The 24878-nt window shown below is 37.7% G+C and overlaps 1 non-coding gene across 1 annotated transcript; it reads right to left on the reverse strand.

The window, feature by feature from the left end:
* Positions 1–24487: 24487 nt before the first annotated feature.
* Positions 24488–24591, reverse strand: LOC112711501 (small nucleolar RNA R71). Its single transcript, XR_003157508.1, has one exon. It is a non-coding gene; the product is annotated as a small nucleolar RNA R71 (small nucleolar RNA).
* Positions 24592–24878: the final 287 nt, after the last annotated feature.

The following is a 24878-nucleotide window of genomic DNA, read 5'->3' on the forward strand; positions in this document are numbered from 1 at the left end:
TTTTGCACTTGTTCTTCTTAATTTCGCTGTGTTATCTACTGATTTTTCTAGTTATTCTCTTTTTTATTAAAATTTGTGAATATACAATTTTAGTCTTCATGAAATAAGTTCTTAGTTCTATCACATCATTTTGTTAGAAATTTTGGTGTTAGGATGAAGACATTTTAGTCTTATTTTTTAGATTTTTACATGTTATTTTATATGAGATAAGCATTCAATTAATTGAATGTGTAATATTTTTTTAAAAAAATTAATATTTTTTTATGTTGTGTTATTGAACTTCTGGTATTAATTCGGTGCTATCTTATTTCATTTTATAGAGTCAATGTGATCTTTTAGCATACAATTTACTTTCTACCTTCTGTATCATTGTATTTAAATTCTGATATCACTTTAAGCAAATTTTAGTACTATTTTTATTTCTAGCAAGAATTCAATCCAATAAATATGAATCTACATTTATTCAACTAAATAAGATTGCAATACATTATAGATATGTTCATTCAAGTCTAATACAAGAAACAATGATCCTAAAAGAAGAAGTAAAAGCAACGTAAAAGAAAAAAAGAAAGAAAGAGGAATAATAAGAAGTAGAAAAAATATAGCACTAAAGAAGATATTTCTATGTTTTTGGTAGCAAAATTTTAGTTTTAAAATTAAGAAATTTTGATATTATTTTCTGCACAATTCAAAACTCACGTTCCTCCTCCTCTTTTTCTACATCATCATTATAATCATCATTGTCATCATCATTATCATCATCTTCATCTTCTTTTTCTTTTTCTTCTTCTTCTCACATTCTCATAATTTTTATTTCACTCTCTTAACAAGAACTTGTGTCAGGGTTAAGAAATTTCGATGTCAAAACTGAGAAACTTCTGTGTCACGGTTAAAATATTTTGGTGCTGTTTTCTAATATATTCTGTATAATTCAAAACTTCTCATCCTCTTATTCTTTTTCGCCATTAGTTAGAATATATTTGTGCTTGTTTTCGGTGTTCATATGAGCCACTTTGTGGTGATTTTGTGCTTGATTCATAATTCTAGAAATTCAGTGATGCTTTTCTATTTTTGGACTGTTATTTGAGTGATATATGAAGCTTATTTACCTTTAAAAATTATATGAAATCACTGAAATTATTTAGAGCACTTGGGGTTTAAGTTTCAAGCCTTAAGAGTCACTAAATGTGAATAAAAATAAAAAATTACACTCCTAAAAATTCAGCCACTAAATGATCATGAAATTCACATGTATAAGGGTTAAAAAGAGGTTAGAAAACTGATTTTAATCCTATGGAACAAAGGTGTAAAAGTAAGAAGGGTGTTATGGTCATTTTTGGATAAAAAGAGGGTTAAAAATATAATTTAATGAAAAGATAAGTAAAATTATGAACTTAGTGTCATCAAGGATAAATTAGTAATTATATAAATTAATCGATCAAGAATATATTTACAATAAAGTTTTGGGTCTAAATAAAAGTTTTAGTAAAAGTTAGAAGTAAAATGGTAAAAAGTGGTAACTAGAATAAGTAAATAAATTAATAAAGGGTAAAATGATTTTTTAGGTCCCTAACGGTAGAATTGGCATTAGTTAAAAGTATTATGGATAATTTTGTCATAGAAAAATATTAGGATTAACCCGGTAACATTTTGATGGTAAATCAGGTTAAACAGTAAAACTAGAATACTTAGGGACATATTAGTAATTTCAGGTATAAAGTCAACTTAAAAATAATTAATTAACTCAATGAAGGAGAAAAGGTTTATTAGGAAAAGATATGAGGGTAAAATAGTAAAGTAATAACACTAGTGGTAAAAGCGTCACTAAAAACCTAAAGAAAACTAGAAAAACAAAGTTATATACAAAAGGGTAAAATTAGAAATGTACAAAAATTTCAAGAATAAAATAGTAAAATATGTTACAAGGTTGAGATATTTTGAGAAAAGACCAGACACAAATTTTGTTTAAAAAGAAGGAAAAAGAAGGACAGAGAAGTCCCTTATAGATAAAGTTTATTGAGATGTGCCGCGGAAAAAGAACTGTAAATTCCAGGGTGCTAGAGATTGTTTGGAGGCGGGTATTTACTCAATGATTGCTAAAACTATGTTTCTCCTTTGTGCGTATATTATGGCGTCAAGCTTTGCGACGATTGCCTGTTGTCAAGGATTGGTTGTATGCTTAACCACATCGACATGTATACACGGACTGACGCAATTGGAAAACCATATCTAGGACTAGTTCCTAGGTAACATCGGATTGCGAATAGTCAACCGACGCATGAGCTCATGGCCTACATAGGACCAAGCATGCATCATACTTGGTTACTGCATTCTCTATGTTTGTGATTGCTTACTTGTACATGTGATTGTGTTTTATCCCTGCTTCTTGTATTTTTTTGCTTCTTGTATTTTTTTGTGTGACTTACTGACCTAATTGCACGAAGTCTTAGACTTAGGCTGCGAAACCCCTTAGGTTTTCTTGTGTAGTACCCTGCTAGGAACCTTAGGTTCTCACCCCTTACTTTCCCATTCTGCAGATGCAAACCAGCGAGATCTTCCTTGAGTTTCCAGCCTTGGGACTGGCGAGCAGCAGTAGCATTACCGGAGGGTCAGAGTGACTTCTTTTACTTCCATACAATACTTCTGTGTTTCTTCAGCTACCAGTGATCGATGACCAATAGTAGTTATAATAGTAGCAGTAGTGATAGTTGTATTTGCCCTCGCTTTGTATAGATGATGCCAGGGCATCTTAGCTAGTTTCACAAGCCATTTTTAGTATGTTTTAGGTTAGTTTCATGCATTTTCTTAGGCAATAAGCAAGTATTTGGTTGAATATGCATTTATATCTTGATTCAATAAAACATTGTGAATTCTAAACATTTTCATGAGAATAATGCAAGGATTGAATTATGTAATGAATGATGCATTATCTTATGATTAGAGCAAGGCTTTGATGCAAATTGTTTGATTGATTTCAAATAAGAAGAAGCAAAGAAGACCCACGTTAGTGCCACTAACGTGGGCATTAACTTAGAGCAAAGCAAGATGAGGACCATTAGTGGCAACGTTGGTGCCACTAACGTGATCGAAGGAAGGCTCAGGGAAGAATAAGCCACGTTAGTGCCACTAACGTGAGCCATTAACGTGGAAGAAGGGAGTTTGGGATGTTAATGGTGAAGTTAACACCATTAACGTGGTCGAAGGAAGAAGCAAGGACAAGGAAGGCAACGTTAGTGGCCACGTTAATGCCACTAACATGGACATTAACGTGGGCTTAAGGCAAAAGTGATGCCGTTAGTGGCCACGTTAGTGCCACTAACGGTAGGGGTAACGTGATTTAAGGAAGATTGGGGACGTTAGTGACGACGTTGGTGTTACTAACATCTTCGAGCCAGGACTTTACACATGTTACCCCCACTAACGGCCTGACTAACGTGACTATTGCCTAACTTAAACTCTTCCAGCAAGCTGAGCAAAGCCCAATGATTTTGTTAACTGCTTCAACTAAGGCCAAGGGCCCACATCCAAAGACTTGCAGACTCAACTGAGGAGCAGAGAAGTAGTATATATAGGGGCAGTTTTGAACTAGAAGGGGATTGGGACATGGGGGGATCCAGGATTGTAAACACTCACAATTCACTTTTCTCTGTACTCAATTTACTTTCAATGCACTTTACATTTCCATTTTTAATTTTGAGAGCTATGATCAACTAAACCCCACTTCATTGGGGGAGGGAGCTCTGTTGTAATTCAATGGATCAATCATAGTTCTTATTGTTCTTCTTCTATTCATTATCTTTGATTTGCTTGAAAGCTTGTGATCTTCATCCAATTGAGCAATCGTCTCGGAAGAGAAATTGTTCATACTTGGAACCCTCAGAACCTTGGAAGAGGAATGAGGGATTCATGCTAGAAATGCTTTCTCATGTTGGACTAGATTGGGGGTTAGATGGATATAGAGACATATAATCCTCCTGATACTTTGATCTAGAAAAACATGTGGTATAATCAGTGATCGCACTTCATCTCTTCCCATGAGCAATTAGATCAAGAAATTGGGCAATTGTTCAAGCTTAGAGAGATTGAATTGCCAAGAAATTGGGATTCAATCATCTAAGATTGCCAAGAGTTCAATGACTTGCATGGGTTGAGGAAGAGATGAGAATGAACTTGATCAGGAGAATGCAACATCTCCGAAACCCAATGAGCTTCCCTATTCTCATCTTCCCATTCTCTATATTCTGTTGTTTACTTTGATGTTCATCATTCCCATCCCCATTTACTTTTCTGCAATTTACTTTTTGTGATTTACTTTCTGCCATTTACATTCTGCCATTTACTTTTCCGTCATTTACATTTCTTGCTATTTACGTTTCCTGCCATTTAATTTCTGCAATTCTCAACTCAATTCTGTTTAGTTCAACTAGAACATTCTTCTGATTAAAATTGCTCAACCAATCAATCCCTGTGGGATTCGACCTCACTCTACTATGAATTTTTACTTGATGACAAATTTGGTATACCTGCCAAAGAAAATTTGTAGCGATACAGATTTCTCGCATCAAGTTTATGGCGCCGTTGTCGGGGATTGATTTTGCATTGATAATTATTAAATTGGAGGATAACTAGATTGAACACTTTTCTTTTCTTTTGTTGAATAGTTTCATTTCAGCCTGTTTACTTTCATTCTCAACAATTTCAATTTTTTTCATTGCTTATTTACATTCTTCCACACTAATCTACTAACTGTTTGACAAATTGCACCAATCACTCTAATCACAACTCTTAACAAGAGTGATTCCTTCACTTATTTTCTTTTGCTTGTTTTGCTGCATGTATGACAAGTAGAAGAGGAGGAGCTTCAACTTTCTTTGATAGTGAATCTAAGAGGACCTTCCTTAGACTAAGGAGGGAAGCAAGATGTAAAGGAATAGCTAGTGAGGAAGAGGTGGCAGAAGATCTAGACATTACCATGGAGGAGGAAGCACATAATCATGTTGGAGAGGGTGCTGGCAATCATGTTGGGCAGGAGAGAAGAGTTCTAGGCTCTTTCATCAACCCAAACCCATGGAATTGTGGAAGTAGCATCATAAAACCAACCATCCATGCCAACAACTTTAAGCTAAAACCTCAGCTCATCACCCTGGTTCCAAACAATTGTTCATTTGGAGGAAGTGCCTAGGAAGACCCCAACCAACATCTAACTATATTCTTGAGAATATGTGACACTGTGAAGGCCAATAGTGTTCATCCTGACACCTATAGATTGCTCTTGTTCCCCTTTTCTCTTAGGGATAAAGCCTCTAAGTGGCTTGAGTGCTTTCCTAAGGAGAGTCTTACCACATTGGAGGATGTTGTCAACAAGTTTTAACAAAGTTTTACCCTCCACAGAGGATAATCAAGTTGAGAACGGAGGTGCAAACCTTCAAGCAGCTGGATGGAGAAACTTTATATGAGGAGCTAACAAGAAGATGTCTCCCTGATATGTTCAACGAATGGGTGCAACTACACATTTTCTATTAAGGCCTTTATAGAGAAGCAAAGAAGGCCTTGGACTACTCTTCAGGAGGCTCTCTCAATAAGAAAAAGGCCATAGCAGAGGCCATAGACATCATTGAAACAGTGGCTAATAATGAGTACTTCTATGCCTCAAAATGGAGCACTAACAGAGGAGTGATGGAGTTGAGCCATATGGATGTATTGCTATCTCAAAAAAAGTTAATTACCAGCCAATTGGTAGAACTCACCACGCAGATGGAGAGAAATCAGGTTGCAACAGTCAATACTCAATCATCAACTCAAGAAGGGGTGAACACAGAGGAAAGATGTGATTGGAAACAGGCCAATTATGTTGGAAACTCATCAAGACAACCCTATGATCCACACTCCAAAACCTACAATCCTGGTTGGAAGAACCACCTAAACTTTGGGTGGGGAAGTCAGCAAAACCAAACCCAAGACCATAGGCCTCAAAACTCCAACCATTACAACAATTCCACTTATCAACACCCCAACCAAAGACCATATCAAAGCCCACATAACACTTCCTTCCAGCCTCCATACCAAACACAAAATAACCATCCTCAACCTCCAAATTCTAACTTACCATCACAAGCATCTGAGGATAGAATCTCCCGGATTGAGGCCTTGCTTGAAGAACTTTGCAAGGAGTTTAAGGACAACAAGGCATTCAAGGAGGAAGTAAGATCAAATATGCAAAACTAGGGAGCTGCCATCAAAAAGCTTGAATCCCAAGTAGGATATCTCTCAGCAAATTCCTAAACCCACAGATAGCTTCCCAAGTTATACTGAGAAGAATCCAAGAGGAGAAACAAAGAATGTGAGATGGGAAGAATGTAAGGCAATTAATCTAAATAGTGAAGAGATCTTAGAGAAAGAAGCGATCACCCAAGAGAGCACAACCAAAGGCCCCCAAGGGAAATTTTGGAAGAGCCAAAACAAGGGAATAACATTGCACAGAAGGAAGATCCAATGGAGTAGGAAGTCTTGAAATCATATGTGCCACAAGCACCATTCCCTCAGAGGCTCAAGTGTGGTGACAAAGAGAAGAAGTATTCTAGGTTTTTAGACATATTTAAGTCTCTTCATATCAACGTTCCTTTCATTGAAGCCCTCCAATAAATGCCTTCATATATCAAATGCATGAAAGAGTTGCTAACCAAGAATAATCTCCTGAAGGATGGACAGACAGTAGTGATGACTAAAGAGTGCAGTGCCCTTATCCAGAAGAATTTACCTATAAAGAAGAAGGACTTAGGGAGTTTCTACATCCCTTATGCTATAGGGGATACAATGATTGACAGAGGATTTTGTGATATTGGAGCGAGCATAAATTTAGTGCCCCTATCTCTCATGAGGAAGCTGCAAATCAATGAGTTAAAATACACAAACATAACCCTTCAGCTGGCTGACAAGACCCAGAAACAAGCATTAGGAGTGATCGAAAATATGTTGGTGAAGGTAGGGAGGTACTTCCTCCCTACAGACTTTGTTATTCTTGATATGGAAGAAAGCTATCTTCATCCAATCATTTTGGGGAGACCATTCTTGGCTATAGCCAAAGCACTCATAGATGTTGAGAAAGGGGATCTGATATTGAGAATACATGACGAACAACTCACCTTTCATGTCTTCAAACCCTCACATGAGTCTGAACAAGAGAATAGAGATCTGAAGGATGTTCATGAGGAAGCAATTGTGGAGGAGGCAAGAAGTAAATCACAAGCAGAGCCTCTGAAGGCATCTTTGGAGGAAAAACAAGAAATCCAAGTGGTACAACAATAAAAAAAATCCAAGGAGGAGCTGGAACCACAATATTCAAAAGGAAAAATCAACAAGGACCCTCTTGATACAAGAATCACTGAAGCACCACCTGAAGGAGAGAAGAGATTTGAGAAGAAGGTGCCAAGGGGGTGGAAAAACAAGAAAATCCTTACAGAAGACTTCTCTCCAAGGGACAAAGTAATATTAATCCACCAGCCACTAATCCCACCTCACTTTCCTATAATCCCCTATCTCAGCTGCCTCAAGTGTACACAATCAATAGAGTCCTCTCCTTGGAGCATGTAGAGATTCTCAAAGAATAAAGTGGAGATAGATTCACCATGAGAGGAGAAGACTTGAGACACTACCAACCTCCTTGACAAGGGCCAACCGTCAAGCTAATGACGTTAAAGAAGCGCTTCATGGGAGGCAACCCATGCTTTATATCCTTTTTAGTTTATTTTTTATAATAGATAATAAAGTAGTACTCATAATAAGCAATTCAACAGTGACAAGTATTTCATTGAATTCTTGTGTAAACCATATAGTGGACAACATGTTTGGTGTGCAAGGCACCTAGGATGATACAGAGGATTCATAATATGTATTTCCTAGGAGTTTAATCAATTTTCCTTGCAACACATGACCAAAAACTAAGTTTGGTGTTCACCAATGTTATATGCATAGTCATAAGGAGTCAAGTTGATTTTGATTCATGAGTAATACTTAGTTTGTTTTAGTTGGTTATTTGATGAAAATTCAAAAATTAGTTAGCTACATATTTCATTTTTCCGCCACCAGTTGAATTTAATTTTTGTGTCTTATTTTGAATAGGAAAATGAAGAAAGAAATGGATGGAAATGACATGTTGATACGAAAGCATCTTTCTTGTCTTTTCCTAGTGAATTTGCAATCAATTTGTTAAGTTTAATCAAGAATTAATTGCTTTTTAGCCACTATGGATGCTACTTTGAGTCTTGTGCAATTCTGTTTATTTTAGGTAGCATTCGGCTAGATTTGATGGAGCTTCTGCAGCACAAGAATTAAAGGAGATGACAACGAGGAGCGACGCGCATGCGTACCTGATGCGTGCGCGTGATTTGGAGCTTTCCATGGTGATGCGGGCGCGTGGATGACGCGTACACGTGATTTGAAGATTTTCACGGCGACGCGTGTGCGTACCTGACGCGTACGCGTGACACGCAAAGAAGACCATAGCCGCGTACGCGTGACTAACGCGTACACGTGACTGACGCGCACGCGTGACATGCGCTACGTGCAAAAAATGCTGGGGGCGATTTCTGGGCTATTTTTGACCCAGTTTTCAGCCCAGGAAACATAGATTAGAGGTTGCAGAATGGAAGACTCAAGAGAACACTTCCTGTTACTTCCCAAGTTAGGCGTGGGTCCTACGAAGCAAGTGGTCCCCATCCATCACTTGAAGACTTGCTGATTGCCATAATTAATTCTGATTTAAATTTAAATATTATAGGAAAAGATATTTTTTGTTAGAAGTTAGATTTTAAATTAATTAGGATTAGATATAAAAGATAATTCCATTCTATACCAATTTACATCCCGTACTTCAGAATTTACCTGAATCCTAGTTTTCTTCTCTGGGTCATGAGCAACTAAACCTCCACTGTTAAGGTTAGGAGCTCTGTCTATTGTATGGATTGATACTATTATTTTCTATTTTAATTCATGTTTTGATTTATATTTCAAGAATTATTTTCATTCTTTATTTTATGAATTTGGGTGGAACAAAAGTATGACCCATGTTCTAATTGAGTTCTTGTATAACTTGGAAAAGCTCTTTACTTGAACAACAGCTTGAAAACAATTTCTCTTGAATTTTAATTATTTGGATTTAACGGGATACATGACATATAATCCTCTTATTTTAGGATAATTAGAATTTTTATGGCATACAAACTGGAATTTGATCATCACCCTCTAATTGGAATTAATTGACCAAGGAATTGGCAGTTAATGAATTTTAAAGGAGACTAGGAAGGTCTAAGGAATTAGGGTCTAGTCACATATAGTTTGCCATAAATTAAATCTTGCATGATTAAAATATAGTTAATAAGAAAAGTCAATCCGGAAAATAGACAACTCTGAAGCCTTAACTATTTTCTCCCATATTTTATTCCCAACTTATTCACATGCTGTCTTCAAACTCTTAATTTACTGTTTAATACTCTTTGAACACCCAACACTCTTTTCTGTTTGCCTAACTAAGTGGTTTAACCAACCATTGTTGCTTGATCCATCAATCCTCATGGGATCGACCCTCACTCACCTAAGGTATTACTTGGTATGACTCGGTGCACTTGCCGGTTAGTTTGTGGTTGTTGATGAGTAGATAATTTGTACGCTTTTTGGCATTATTTTTAGTATGTTTTAGTTAGTTTTTATTATATTTTTATTAGTTTTTAGTTAAAATTCACTTTTCTGGACTTTACTATGAGTTTGTGTGTTTTTCTGTGATTTCAGGTATTTTCTGGCTGAAATTGAGGGACCTGAGCAAAAATCTGATTCAGAGGCTGAAAAAGGACTGCAGATGCTGTTGGATTCTGACCTCCCTGAACTCGAAGTGGATTTTCTGGAGCTACAAAAGCCCAATTGGCGCGCTCTCAACTGCGTTGGAAAGTAGACATCCTGGGCTTTCCAGCAATGTATAATAGTCTATACTTTGCCCGAGATTTGATGGCCCAAATAGGCATTCCAAGTCAGCTCATGAATTCTGGCGTAAAATGCCGGAACTGGCACAAGAATGGGAGTTAAACACCCAAACTAGCACAAAAGCTGGCGTTTAACTCCAAGAAGAGTCTCTACATGAAAACGCTTCAATGCTCAGCCCAAGCACATACCAAGTGGGCCCGGAAGTGGATTTTTATGTCATTTACTCATTTCTGTAAACCCTAGCTACTAGTTCTCTATAAGTAGGACCTTTTGCTATTGTATTATAGGTCTTTTGATCACTTGAATCTTTTGATCATGTTTTTATGATTGAACCCTCCTTGGGAGGCTGGCCATTCGGCCATGCCTAGACCTTGTTCTTATGTATTTTCAACGGTGGAGTTTCTACACACCATAGATTAAGGTGTGGAGCTCTGCTGTACCTCGAGTATTAATGCAATTACTATTGTTCTTCTATTCAATTCAGCTTATTCTTGTTCTAAGATATTCATTCGCACCCAAGAACATGATGAATGTGATGATTATGTGATGCTTATCATCATTCTCACTTATGAACGCGTGCCTGACAACCACTTCCGTTTTACAAGCAAACAAGGCTTGAATGTTTATCTCTTAGATTTCTTAATCGGAATCTTCGTGGTATAAGCTAGAATTGATGGCGGCATTCAAGAGAATCCGGAAGGTCTAAACCTTGTCTGTGGTATTCTGAGTAGGATTCAAGGATTGAATGACTGTGACGAGCTTCAAACTCGTGATTGTGGGGCGTTAGTGACAGACGCAAAAGAATCACTGGATTCTATTCCGACATGATCGAGAACCGACAGCTGAATAGCCGTGCTGTGACAGAGTGCGTTGAACATTTTCACTGAGAGGATGGGAGGTAGCCATTGACAATGGTGAAACCCTACATACAGCTTGCCATGGAAAGGAGTAAGAAGGATTGGATGAAGACAGTAGGAAAGCAGAGAGACGGAAGGGACAAAGCATCTCCATACGCTTATCTGAAATTCTCACTAATGAATTACATAAGTATCTCTATCCTTATTTTACGTTTTATGTTATCCTCCATAACCATTTGAGTTCGCCTGACTGAGATTTACAAGATGACCATAGCTTGCTTCATACCAACAATCTCCGTGGGATCGACCCTTACTCGTGTAAGGTTTATTACTTGGACGACCCAGTGCGCTTGCTGGTTAGTTGTGCGAAGTTGTGAAAAAGAATTGAGATTGCAATTGAGCGTACCATGTTGATGGCGCCATTGATGATCACAATTTCGTGCACCATGTTTTTGACGCCGTTGCCGGGGATTGTTTGAGTTTGGACAACTGACGGTTCATCTTGTTGCTTAGATTAGGTATTTTTCAGAATTTTTAAGAATGAATTCTAGTGTTTCAAGGTGATGTTTTCATCATCACCAAAGCTGATTGATTCTCATCAATTTAGCTCTTGAATGCAATGTCCTGCTGAAGCTTGGCTAGCCATGTCTAATTCCTTTAGACTAAAGCTTTAGACTAACATTTCATGATTCCTGGAATTCTTATTAAAAATTTTGAATCTCTTTATTTTCTTCTCCATATAATTTTCGGAAAAAAAACCAAAAAAATTACAAAATCATAAAAACCAAAAATATTTCTTGTTTGAGTCTAGTGTCTCATTTTAAGTTTGGTGTCAGTTGCATGTTTCTGTTCTTCTTGCATTTATCATGTGTCTTCATTGATGTTCTAGTTGTTCTTGATGATTTCATTGCTCTGATCTTTAAATTCTCTTATTTTGTGTGTTTTGTTGTTTCTCATATGCATTCTCAATTTGTTAGTGTCAATAGTATACAAACTTCTAAGTTTGGTGTCTTGCATGCATTGTTTATTTGATTTTAGTTTCATTTTGATTTTTCCTCATCATTAAAAATCCAAAAAATTTTAATTTGTGTCTTTTCAAGTCAATAATACAGAGAATTGAAGATTCAGAACATACAGCAGAGGAATTACACAGAAAAAGCCGGGCATTCAAAACGCCCAGTGAAGAAGGAAAACTGGCGTTTAAACGCCAGCCAGGGTGCGTGGCTGGGCATTTAACGCCCAAAAGGGTAGCGTTTTGGGCGTTAAACGCCAGAATGTATATGGTGCACGTAATTGCAATCACACTTTTGCAATCTGCGCAACTAACCAGCAAGTGCACTGGGTCGTCCAAGTAATACCTTACGTGAGTAAGGGTCGATCCCACAGAGATTATTGGTTTGAAGCAAGCTATGTTTATTTTATTATTCTTAGTCAGGATTTCAATTAAAATTATCAGTTTGAATTATTAAAAAAATAAAAGAACGTGAATTAATTACTTGTAATGCAGTACTGAGAATATGTTGGAGTTTTAGAGATGCTTTGTCCTCTGAATTCGTGTAACATAATGCTTCCTCACTTTCAAAAGTGCAACGTTCCTTCCATGGCAAGCTGTGTGTAGGGGGATCACCGTTGTCAATGGCTACCGTCCATCCTCTCAATGAAAACGTTCCAAATGCTCTGTCACAGCACGGCTAATCATCTGTCGGTTCTCAATCAGGTTGGAATAGAATCCATTGATTCTTTTGCGTCTGTCACTAACGCCCAGCCTTCAGGAGTTTGAAGCTCGTCACAGTCATTCAATCCTCGAATCCTACTCGGAATACCACAGACAAGGTTTAGACTTTTCGGATTCTCTTGAATGCCGCCATTAGTCTAGCTTATACCACAAAGATTCTGATTAAGGAATCTAAGAGATACTCATTCAATCTAATGTAGAACGGAGGTGGTTGTCAGGCACACATTCATGGATTGAGGAAGGTGATGAGTGTCACGGATCATCACCTTCTCCATAATTAAGCGCGAATAAACATCTTAGATAGGAACACGCATGTTTGAAGGGAAAACAGAAATAATTGCATTAATTCATCGAGACGCTGCAGAGCTCCTCACCCCCAACAATGGAGTTTAGAGACTCATGCCGTCAAAGAGTATATAATTCAGATCTGAAAATGTCATGAGGTCCAAAATAATCCTCTAAAAGTTGTTTAAATACTAAACTAGTAACCTAGGTTTACAGAGAATGAGTAAACTAAGATGGATAGTGCAGAAATCCATTTCTGGGGCCCACTTGGTGTGTATTGGGGCTGAGACTTAAGCTTCTCACGTGCCTGGGCTATTTTTGGAGTTGAACGCCAGGTTGTAACGTGTTTTGGGCGTTGAACTCCAACTTGTAACCTGTTTCTGGCGCTGGACGCCAGACAGCAGCATGGAACTGGCGTTGAACGCCAGTGTACGTCGTCTATCTTCGCGCAAAGTATGAACTATTATATATTGCTGAAAAGTCCTGGATGCCTACTTTCCAGCCCAATTAAGAGCGCGCCAATTGGACTTCTGTAACTCCAAAAAATCCATTCCGAGTGTAGGGAGGTCAGAATCCAACAGCATCAACAGTCCTTTTTCAGCCTAAATCAGATTTTTGCTCAGCTCCCTCAATTTCAACCAGAAAATAACTAAAATCACAGAAAAATACACAAACTCATAGTAAAGTCCAGAAATATGATTTTTTCTTAAAAACTAATAAAATTCTATTAAAAACTAATTAAAACATACTAAAATCTACATGAAATTACCCCCAAAAAGCGTATAAAGTATCCGCTCATCACAACACCAAACTTAAACTGTTGCTTGTCCTCAAGCAAATAGGATGAAAAGAAATTAAGAAGCAATAATATCTCAGAGTTTTAAGTGAAGCTCAGATTCTTATTAGATGAGCGGGGCTGGTAGCTTTTTGGCTTCCGAATAGTTTTGGCATCTCACTTTATCCTTTGAAATTCAGAATGATTGGCATCCATAGGAACTCAGAATTCAGAAAGTATTATTGATTCTCCTAGTGTAGCATGTTGATTCTTGAACACAGTTACTTTATGAGTCTTGGCCGTGGCCCTAAGCACTTTGTTTTCCAGTATTACCACCGGTACATAAATGCCACAGACACATAACTGGGTGAACCTTTTCAGATTGTGACTTAGCTTTGCTAAAATCCCCAATTAGAGGTGTCCAGGGTTCTTAAGCACACTCTTTTGCCTTGGATCACGACTTTAACCACTCAGTCTCAAGCTTTTCACTTGGACCTGCATGCCACAAGCACATGGTTAGGGACAACTTGATTTAGCCGCTTAGGCCTGGATTTATTTCCTTGGGCCCTCCTATCTATTAATGCTCAAAGCCTTGGATCCTTTTTACCCTTGCCTTTTGGTTTTAAGGGCTATTGGCTTTTTCTGCTTGCTTTTTCTTTCTCTCTTTTTTTTTGGAAAAATATTTTTTTCTTATTTTTTCACTGCTTTTTCTGGCTTCAAGAATCAATTTCATGATTTTTCAGATCATCAATAATATTTCTCTTGTTCATCATTCTTTCAGGAGCCAACAATTTTAACATTCATAAAATTCAATATAAAAAATATGCACTGTTCAGGCATTCATTCAGAAGACAAAAAGTATTGCCACCACATATAAATAATTAAAATTTTCCTTATTAAGAACTCAAAAAAATTAAATTGCCTCTTTATTCTAAAAATCTACTATTTTATTCATGTTTGATGATGATGAGAGAATCAAATTATAACTTAATTGGAAATAAAATCAAAATAGACATGCTAATTACTACTACTCCTATATAACTTCTAAGGTAAATTTCTATAATAATACTATCACAGAGTTAAAGCTAAAGTTAGAACTTAACAACCTGTATTTTGGGAAGTGGATGTTCCTCTAGTCTGTGGGGTGCTTGGTCCTTCAAGAGATACGTTTTGATGCTTCAGTTCCTTTAAGTTACGCCCTTGCTCTTCCTGTTCCCTTAGGTGCCATGATCTTGATGAGTTTTAGCTCGGTGATCATGGCAAACCACACCAAACTTAGAGGTTTGCTTGTCCTCAAGCAAAAGAAAGGAAAAGAGAGGAATAGAAGGAGAGGGAATCTCGAAATTCAAAAGATATGATGAGTTGAAAAAGATATGAGAAGAAATTAAAAAGATTTAAAAGAATTCAAAAAGATAGATGAATTTTGAAAAATATTTGAAAAGAAATTAAAGAAAAATCAAGAAATATGTTTAGGAAAAAATTTTTTTTTTTGAAATTGAAGTTGAAAGATGAGAGTTTGTAACATGTTTATGCAAGAAATCATGAATTGAAACATGAAAATTGGAAAAAATTTGAATTTAAAACGAAATTACCTCCTTCCCACCATCCTGGCGTTAAACGCCCAAATGCTGCATGTTTTGGCCGTTTAACGCCCAATTGCTGCTTCTCCTGGGCGTTCAATGCCCAGCTGTTGCTTCTTTCTGGCGTTGAACGCCAGGAAGTCCTTTGTCACTGGGCATTTTTCTGAACGCCCAGGACGTTGTAATTCTGGCGTTAAACGCCCAGAAGGAGCTTCTTTCTGGCGTTCAACGCCCAGAAGATGCTCCTTTCTGGCGTTCAACGCCCAGATGGCTATCCTTACTGGCGTTGAACACCTAGTGGATGCTTCTTTTGGGCGTTCAACGCCCAAAACATTTCTTACTGGCTTTTTCACGCCAGTGAGCTTCCAAATTCCCCTGTAACTCTGTGAATTCAAGCAATTGCTATTTTACCTGTTGAAGATACTTTGACATATACCTGTAAAAATCAATTAATTTAACAAAAACAAATAAAATTAAATTTTGTAAATGGCTGGGTTGCCTCCCAACAAGCGTTCTTTATTGTCTTTAGCTGGACTTATTACTGAGTTTTAATCAAGTCTCAGTTTTGAGCATTCTTTCTCAAAATTGCTTTCAAGATAATGTTTGACTCTCTGTCCATTAACAATGAATTTTTTGTTAGAGTCATTATCCTGAAGCTCTACGTATCCATATGGTGATACACTTGTAATCACATACGGACCTCTCCACCGGGATTTTAATTTCCCGGGGAATAATTTGAGCCTAGAATTAAATAGCAGAACTTTCTGCCCTGGCTCAAAGACTCTGGATGACAATTTCTTATCATGCCATCTTTTCGCTTTCTCTTTGTATATTTTTGCATTCTCGAAAGCATTGAGTCTAAATTCTTCTAGCTCATTTAACTGGAGCAATCGTTTTTCTCCAGCTAACTTGGCATCAAGGTTCAGGGAATCTGGTTGCCCAGTAGGCCTTATGTTCCAGTTCCACTAGCAAGTGACATGCCTTTCCATACACAAGCTGGTATGGAGAGGTCCCTATAGGGGTCTTGAATGCTGTTCTGTATGCCCACAGAGCATCATCCAAGCTTCTTGCCCAATCCCTTCTATGGTTAATTACAGTCCATTCCAGGATTCTTTTGAGTTCTCTATTTGAGACTTCAGCTTGCCCATTAGTCTGTGGGTGATATGGAGTGGCCACCCTGTGGCTAACTCCATAACGAACCAAAGCAGAATAGAGCTGTTTATTGCAGAAATGAGTGCCCCATCACTGATTAGTACTCTAGGGGTGCCAAATCTGCTGAAGATGTGTTTCTGGAGGAATTTTAACACTGTCTTAGTGTCATTAGTGGGTGTAGCAATAACTTCTACCCATTTGGATACATAATCCACCGCCACCAGAATATAAGTGTTTGAGTATGATGGTGGGAAAGGTCCCATGAAGTCAATACCCCATACATCAAACAACTCAATCTCCAAGATCCCTTGTTGAGGCATGGCATAACTGTGAGGCAGATTGCCAGATCTTTGGCAACTGTCGCAATTAAGCACAAACACTCGGGAATCTTTATAGAGAGTAGGCCAGTAGAAGCCACATTGGAGGACTCTTGTGGCTGTTCGCTCACTTCCAAAATGTCCTCCATACTGTGGTCCATGGCAGTGCCATAGGATCCTCTGCGCTTCTTCTTTAGGCACACATCTACGGATTACTCCATCTGCACATCTCTTGAAGAGATATGGTTCATCCCAAAGATAGTACTTTGCATCCGTGATCAACTTCTTTGATTGCTGCCTACTGTACTCTTTGGGTATGAACCTTACTGGCTTGTAGTTTGCAATGTCTGCAAACCATGGCACTTCCTGGATGGCAAAGAGTTGCTCATCCGGAAAGGTTTTAGAGATCTCAATAAGAGGGAGGGACGCCCCTTCTACTGGTTTTATTCGGGACATGTGATCTGCTACTTGGTTTTCTGTCCCTTTTCTGTCTGTTATTTCTATATCAAACTCTTGCAGAAGCAACACCCATCTGATAAGTCTGGGTTTTGAATCCTGCTTTGTGAGTAGATATTTAAGAGCAGCATGATCAGTGTACACAATCACTTTAGATCCTACTAAATAGGATCTAAACTTGTCAATAGCGTAAACCACTACAAGCAGCTCTTTTTCTGTGGTTGTGTAATTCTTCTGTGCGTCATTTAAAACACGATTGGCATAGTAAATGACGTGCAGAAGCTTGTCATATCTCTGTCCAACACTGCACCAATGGCATGGTCACTGGCATCACACATTAATTCAAATGGTAATGTCCAGTCTGGTGCAGAGATGACTGGTGCTGTGACCAGCTTAGCTTTCAGAGTCTCAAACGCCCGCAGACACTCCTTATCAAAGATAAATGGTGTGTCAGCAGCTAGCAGATTACTTAGAGGTTTGGCGATTTTTGAAAAATCCTTTATAAACCTCCTATAGAATCCTGCATGCCCCAGAAAGCTTCTGATTGCCTTAACATTGGCTGGTGGTGGTAATTTTTCAATTACCTCTACCTTAGCTTGATCCACCTCTATTTCTCTGTTCGAGATTTTGTGCCCAAGGACAATTCCTTCAGTCACCATAAAGTGACATTTCTCCCAGTTTAAAACTAGGTTGGTCTCTTGGCATCTCTTTAGAACAAGTGCTAGATGGTCAAGACAGGAGCTGAATGAGTCTCCAAATACTGAAAAGTCATCTATGAAGACTTCCAGAAATTTTTCCACCATATCAGAGAAAATTGAGAGCATGCACCTTTGAAAGGTTGCAAGTGCATTGCACAAGCCAAATGGCATCCTTCTATATGCAAATACTCCGGATGGACATGTGAATGCCGTTTTCTCTTGATCTTTTGGATCTACTGCAATTTGATTATAACCTGAATATCCATCCAAGAAGCAGTAGTATTCATGACCTGCTAGTCTTTCTAGCATCTGGTCTATGAATGGTAAAGGAAAATGATCCTTTCTGGTAGCTGTATTGAGCCTTCTATAATCAATACACATACGCCACCCTGTAACTGTTCTTGTAGGAACCAGTTCATTTTTTTCATTATGAACCACTGTCATGCCACCTTTCTTAGGGACGACTTGGACAGGGCTTACCTAGGGGCTATCAGAAATAGGATAAATAATCCCAGCCTCTAGTAATTTAGTGACCTCTTTCTGCACCACCTCCTTCATGGCTGGATTCAGCCGCCTTTGTGGTTGAACCACTGGCTTGGCGTCACCCTCTAGTAAGATCTTGTGCATGCATCTGGCTGGGCTAATGCCCTTGAGATCACTGATGGACCACCCAAGAGCTGTCTTGCGTGTCCTTAGCACTTGAATTAGTGCTTCCTCTTCCTGTGGCTCTAAGGTAGAGCTCATGATTACAAGAAAGGTATCACCTTCTCCCAGAAATGCATATTTCAGGGATGGTGGTAATGGTTTGAGCTCGGGTTTGGGAGGTTTCTCCTCTTCCTAAGGGATTTTCAGAAGTTCTATTATTTTCTTTGGTTCCTCTAGATCAGGCTGAACATCTTTAAAGATATCCTCTAGCTCTGATTCGAGACTCTCAGCCATATTGACTTCTTTTACCAGAGAGTCAATAATATCAACGCTCATGCAGTTATTTTGGGTGTCTGGATGCTGCATGGCTTTGACAACATTTAACTTGAACTCATCCTCATTGACTCTCAGGGTTACTTCCCCTTTTTGAACATCAATGAGGGTTCGGCCAGTTGCTAGGAAAGGTCTTCCCAGAATGAGAGTTACACTCTTGTGCTCCTCCATTTCCAGCACCACAAAGTCTGTAGGAAAGGAAAATGGCCCAACCTTGACAATCATGTCTTTAATCACGCCTGATGGGTATTTAATGGAGCCATCAGCAAGTTGAAGACATATCCAGATTGGTTTGATTTCTTCAGTCAAACCAAGCTTTGTGATAATAGATGTAGTTAGGTTGATACTTGCCCCAAGATCACATAGAGCTTGCTTGGTACAAGTACCCTCTAATGTGCATGGTATCATAAAGCTCCCGGGATCTTTAAGCTTCTCAGGTAAGCTTTTCAAAAGGACTGCACTGCATTCTTCAGTGAGGTAAACTTTTTCAGTTTCCCTCTAATCCTTCTTATGACTTAAGATCTCTTTCATGAACTTAGCATAAGAGGGTATTTGCTCAAGTGCCTCTGCAAACGGAATCTTTATTTCAAGAGTCCTGAGATAGTCTGCAAAGCGGGCAAATTGCTTATCCTGTTCCGCTTGGTGGAGTTTTTGAGGATAAGGCATTTTGGCTTTGTATTCCTCAATCTTAGTTGCTGCAGGTTTATTACCCACAGAAGTGAGTTGGGAAGCCTTTTTAGAAGGGTTGTTATCAGCACTTGTATGTGTCTGATCCCCCACTGGCATTTGAATGCCAGGGGTGGAAGCTGGAGTGGCATTAGACGCCAGCTCCTTGCCTGTTTCTGGCTTCTGAACGCTAGAACTGGGCTCCCTTTGGGCGTTCAACGCCAGGAATGAACATGGTTTGGGCGTTCAGCGCCAGTATTATTCCTCTCTGGGCTCTGATTGTCCTCAAAGGGATTTTGGGTAGCCATTTGTTCATTTCTTGGCTTCCTGCTGCCTTGAAGTGAGGTATTTAGTGTTTTCCCACTTCTTAATTGAACTGCTTGGCATTCTTTTGTTATTTGTTTTGATAGTTGCTTTTCTGTTTGCTTCAACTGTACTTCCATATTCATATTAGCCATTCTTGTTTCTTGTAATATCTCCTTGAACTCGGCTAGCTGTTTTGTTAGAAAGTCTAATTGCTGATTGAATTCATTAGCCTGATCTACAGGACTGAGTTTAGCAGTTACTGTTTTAGCTTCTTCTTTCATGGAAGATTCACTACTTAGGTATAGATGCTGATTTCTGGCAACTGTATCAATAAGCTCTTCAGCTTCTTCAATTGTTTTTCTCATATGTATAGATCCACCAGATGAGTGATCTAGAGAGATCTGAGCTTTTTCTGTAAACCCATAGTAGAAGATGTCTAATTGCACCCACTCTGAAAACATTTCAGAGGGGCATTTTCTTAGCATCTCTCTGTATCTCTCCCAAGCATCATAAAGAGATTCATTGTCTCCTTGTTTGAAGCCTTGGATGCTCAACCTTAGCTGTGTCATCCGTTTTGGAGGAAAATAGTGATTCAGGAATTTTTCTGACAGCTGTTTCCATTTCCTTATGCTGTTCTTAGGTTGGTTATTTAACCACCTCTTAGCTTGATCTTTTACAGCAAATGGAAACAGTAATAATCTGTAGACATCCTGATCTACTTCTTTATCATGTACTGTGTCGGCAATTAGTAAAAATTGTGCCAGAAACTCTGTAGGTTCTTCATGTGGAAGACCGGAATACTGGCAGCTTTGCTGCACCATGATAATGAGCTGAGGATTCAACTTTAAGCTACTAACTCCAATAGAGGGTATACAGATACTACTCCCATATGAAGCAGTAGTGGGGTTAGCATATGACCCCAGAGTCCTCCTGGACTGTTCATTTCCACTTAGTTCCATGATGGAGCAAGGGAGATAGTATAGATGTTGATATTGTTTATTTTATTTAATTTATTATATAAAGAAAATTGATTTTTGAAATAATAAAATAAAATAAAATAAAAACCGAAATAAAAATAAAATAAATAAAGAAATAAAATTAACAATTAAAATTAATAAATATTTGAAAAAAATTTATGAAGATTTTCGAAAAAGTAAGGAGGGAGAAAATGGTTAGGATATTTTTGAAAAAGATATAATTTTTTTTTAATTCTTAAAAGGGATAAGATTTGAAAAGTTTTGAAATTGAAATTTGAATTTTTATAAAAAAAATTTCGAAAAATTAGTTTAAAATTAGTTAGAAAAGATATTTTTTTGAATTTTGAATTTTATGATGAAAGAGAAAAACACATAAAAGACACAAGACTTAAAATTTTTAGATTTAATGCTCCTTATTTTCAAAAATTTTGGAGGAAAAACACCAAGGAACACCAAACTTAAAAATTTTAAGATCAAAACACAAGAAAGACTCAAGAACACCTTGAAGATTTACAAGAACAAAAGAAAGAACATCAAACTTAAAATTTTTAGAAAACCAGGATAAATTTTCGAAAATTAAAGGAAGATTAACAAGAAAACACCAAACTTGAAGTTTGGCACAAGATTAAAGCAAGAAAAATTATTTTTAAAAGAAGTTTTGAAATAAAGATACCCAATTACCAAGAAAATAGATACATTCAACAAATGCATGAACAAAAAAAAGAAGAGGTATTTTTGAAAAATTGAAGACAACAAGAAGCATGCAATGGACACGAAACTTAAAACATGACACTAGACTCAAAGAAAAATTAAAAATTAATAAAGAAAAATAATATTTTTGAAAAGAAAATAAAAGACTCTGACCCAATTGACAAAATCTTCCTAATCTAAGCAACAAAATAAACCTTTAGTTGTTCAAACTAGAACAATCCCCGGCAACGGCGCCAAAAACTTGGTGCACGAAATTGCAATCACACTTTTGCAATCTGCGCAACTAACCAGCAAGTGCACTGGGTCGTCCAAGTAATACCTTACGTGAGTAAGGGTCGATCCCACGGAGATTATTGGTTTGAAGCAAGCTATGTTTATTTTATTATTCTTAGTCAGGATTTCAATTAAAATTATCAGTTTGAATTATTAGAAAAATAAAAGAGCGTGAATTAATTACTTGTAATGCAGTACTAAGAATATATTGGAGTTTTGGAGATGTTTTGTCCTCTGAATTCGTGTAACATAATGCTTCCTCACTTTCAAAAGTGCAAAGTTCCTTCCATGGCAAGCTGTGTGTAGGGGGATCACCGTTGTCAATGGCTACCGTCCATCCTTTCAGTGAAAACGTTCCAAATGCTCTGTCATAGCACGGCTAATCATCTGTCGGTTCTCAATCAGGTTGGAATAGAATCCAGTGATTCTTTTGCGTCTGTCACTAACGCCCAGCCTTCAGGAGTTTGAAGCTCGTCACAGTCATTCAATCCTCGAATCCTACTCGGAATACCACAGACAAGGTTTAGACTTTCCGGATTCTCTTGAATGCCGCCATCAGTCTAGCTTATACCACGAAGATTCTGATTAAGGAATCTAAGAGATACTCATTCAATCTAATGTAGAACGGAGGTGGTTGTCAGGCACACGTTCATGGATTGAGGAAGGTGATGAGTGTCACAGATCATCACCTTCTCCATAATTAAGCGCGAATGAACATCTTAGATAGGAACACGCATGTTTGAAGGGAAAACAGAAATAATTGCATTAATTCATCGAGACGCTGCAGAGCTCCTCACCCCCAACAATGGAGTTTAGAGACTCATGCCGTCAAAGAGTATATAATTCAGATCTGAAAATGTCATGAGGTCCAAAATAATCCTCTAAAAGTTGTTTAAATACTAAACTAGTAACCTAGGTTTACAGAGAATGAGTAAACTAAGATGGATAGTGCAGAAATCCATTTCTGGGGCCCACTTGGTGTGTATTGGGGCTGAGACTTAAGCTTCTCACGTGCCTGGGCTGTTTCTGGAGTTGAACGCCAGGTTGTAACGTGTTTTGGGCGTTGAACTCCAACTTGTAACCTGTTTCTGGCGCTGGACGCCAGACAGCAGCATGGAACTGGCATTGAACGCCAGTTTACATCGTCTATCTTTGCGCAAAGTATGGACAATTATATATTGCTGGAAATCCCTGGATGTCTACTTTCCAGCCCAATTGAGAGCGCGCCAATTGGACTCCTGTAGCTCCAAAAAATCCATTCCGAGTCCAGGGACGTCAGAATCCAACAGCATCAGCAGTCATTTTTCAGCCTAAATCAGATTTTTGCTCAGCTCCCTCAATTTCAGCCAGAAAATACCTAAAATCACGGAAAAATACTCAAACTCATTGTAAAGTCCAGAAATATGATTTTTGCTCAAAAACTAATAAAATTCTATTAAAAACTAATTAAAACATACTAAAATCTACATGAAATTACCTCCAAAAAGCGTATAAAATATCCGCTCATCAGTATACCATTCTGGGCGTTTAACACCAGGATGGCACAAGAGGGAAGATTTTGTTTTCAATTCAAATTTTTTTCAAGTTTTCAAAATTTTTCAAAATCAAATCTTTTTCAAATCATATCGTTTCAATCATATATTTTCAAAATCAATTTCTTTCTATTTTCAAAAATACTTGCTAACAATAAATGATTTGATTCAACATTTTAAGTATGTTGCCTTTTCTGTTGAGAAAGGTTTAATGTTTGAATCATATCTTTTCTTGTTAGCCAAGTCATTGATTTTAAAAATCAAATCTTTTTAAATTGTTTTTCCAAATCATATCTTCTCAATCATATCTTTTTAAAACTATATCTTTTCAATCATATCTTCTTAATCACATCTTTTTCAAAAATAGTTTTCAATAATATCTTTTTGATTTCTAATTCCAAAATCTTTTTCAAAAATCACTTTACTTCTTTCTCAAACTTAGTTTTCGAAAATCATCAATCAATTTTCAAAATGTTTTTTAAAATCTTTTTAATTTATTTTTTCCCATCTTCTCACATCCTTCTATTTATGGACTAACATGTACAATTCAAACTCTATCTTTCTAAGTTCGAATTCTTCTACCTCTTCCTTCTATCTTTCTTTTCCTCTGACACCTCAAGGAATCTCTATACTGTGACATAGAGGATTCCATATTTTCTTGTTCTCTTCTCTTTCATATGAGCAGGAGCAAAGACAAAAGCATTCTTGTTGAGGTTGACCCTGAACCTGAAAGGACCTTGAAGCGAAAGCTAAGAGAAGCTAAGGCACAACTCTCTGTAGAGGACCTAGCAGAATTCTTCAAAAAAGAAGACATGGCAGCCGAAAACAACAACAATGCCAACAATGCAAGGAAGGTGCTGGGTGACTTTACTGCACATACTCCTGACTTCTATGGGAGAAGCATCTCTATCCCTGCCATTGGAGCAAACAACTTTGAGCTTAAGCCTCAGTTAGTTTCTCTAATGCAACAGAATTGCAAGTTCCATGGACTTCCATTGGAAGATCCTCATCAGTTTTTAGCTGAATTCTTGCAAATCTGTGACACTGTCAAGACCAATGGGGTTGACCCTGAGGTCTACAGACTTATGCTATTCTCTTTTGCTATAAGAGACAGAGCTAGAATATGGTTGGACTCACAACCTAAAGAAAGCCTGAACTCTTGGGAAAAGCTAGTCAATGCCTTCTTGGCAAAGTTCTTTCCACCTCAAAAATTGATAAAGCTTAGAATGGAAGTCCAAACCTTCAGACAGAAGGAAGGTGAATCCCTCTATGAAGCTTGGGAAAGATACAAACAATTGATCAGAAAGTGTCCATCTGACATGCTTTCTGAATGGAGCATCATAGGTATCTTCTATGATGGTCTGTCTGAACTGTCCAAGATGTCATTGGACAGCTCTGTTGGAGGATCTCTTCATCTGAAGAAGACGCCTGCAGAAGCTCAAGAACTCATTGAAATGGTTGCAAATAACCAATTCATGTACACTTCTAAAAGGAATCCTGTGAACAATGGGACGAATCAGAAGAAAGGAGTTCTTGAGATTGATACTCTGAATGCCATATTGGCTCAGAACAAAATATTAACTCAGCAAGTCAATATGATTTCTCAAA

Source organism: Arachis hypogaea, chromosome 1, assembly GCF_003086295.3.
Source record: "Arachis hypogaea cultivar Tifrunner chromosome 1, arahy.Tifrunner.gnm2.J5K5, whole genome shotgun sequence".
NCBI classification, from domain to species: Eukaryota; Viridiplantae; Streptophyta; class Magnoliopsida; order Fabales; family Fabaceae; genus Arachis; species Arachis hypogaea.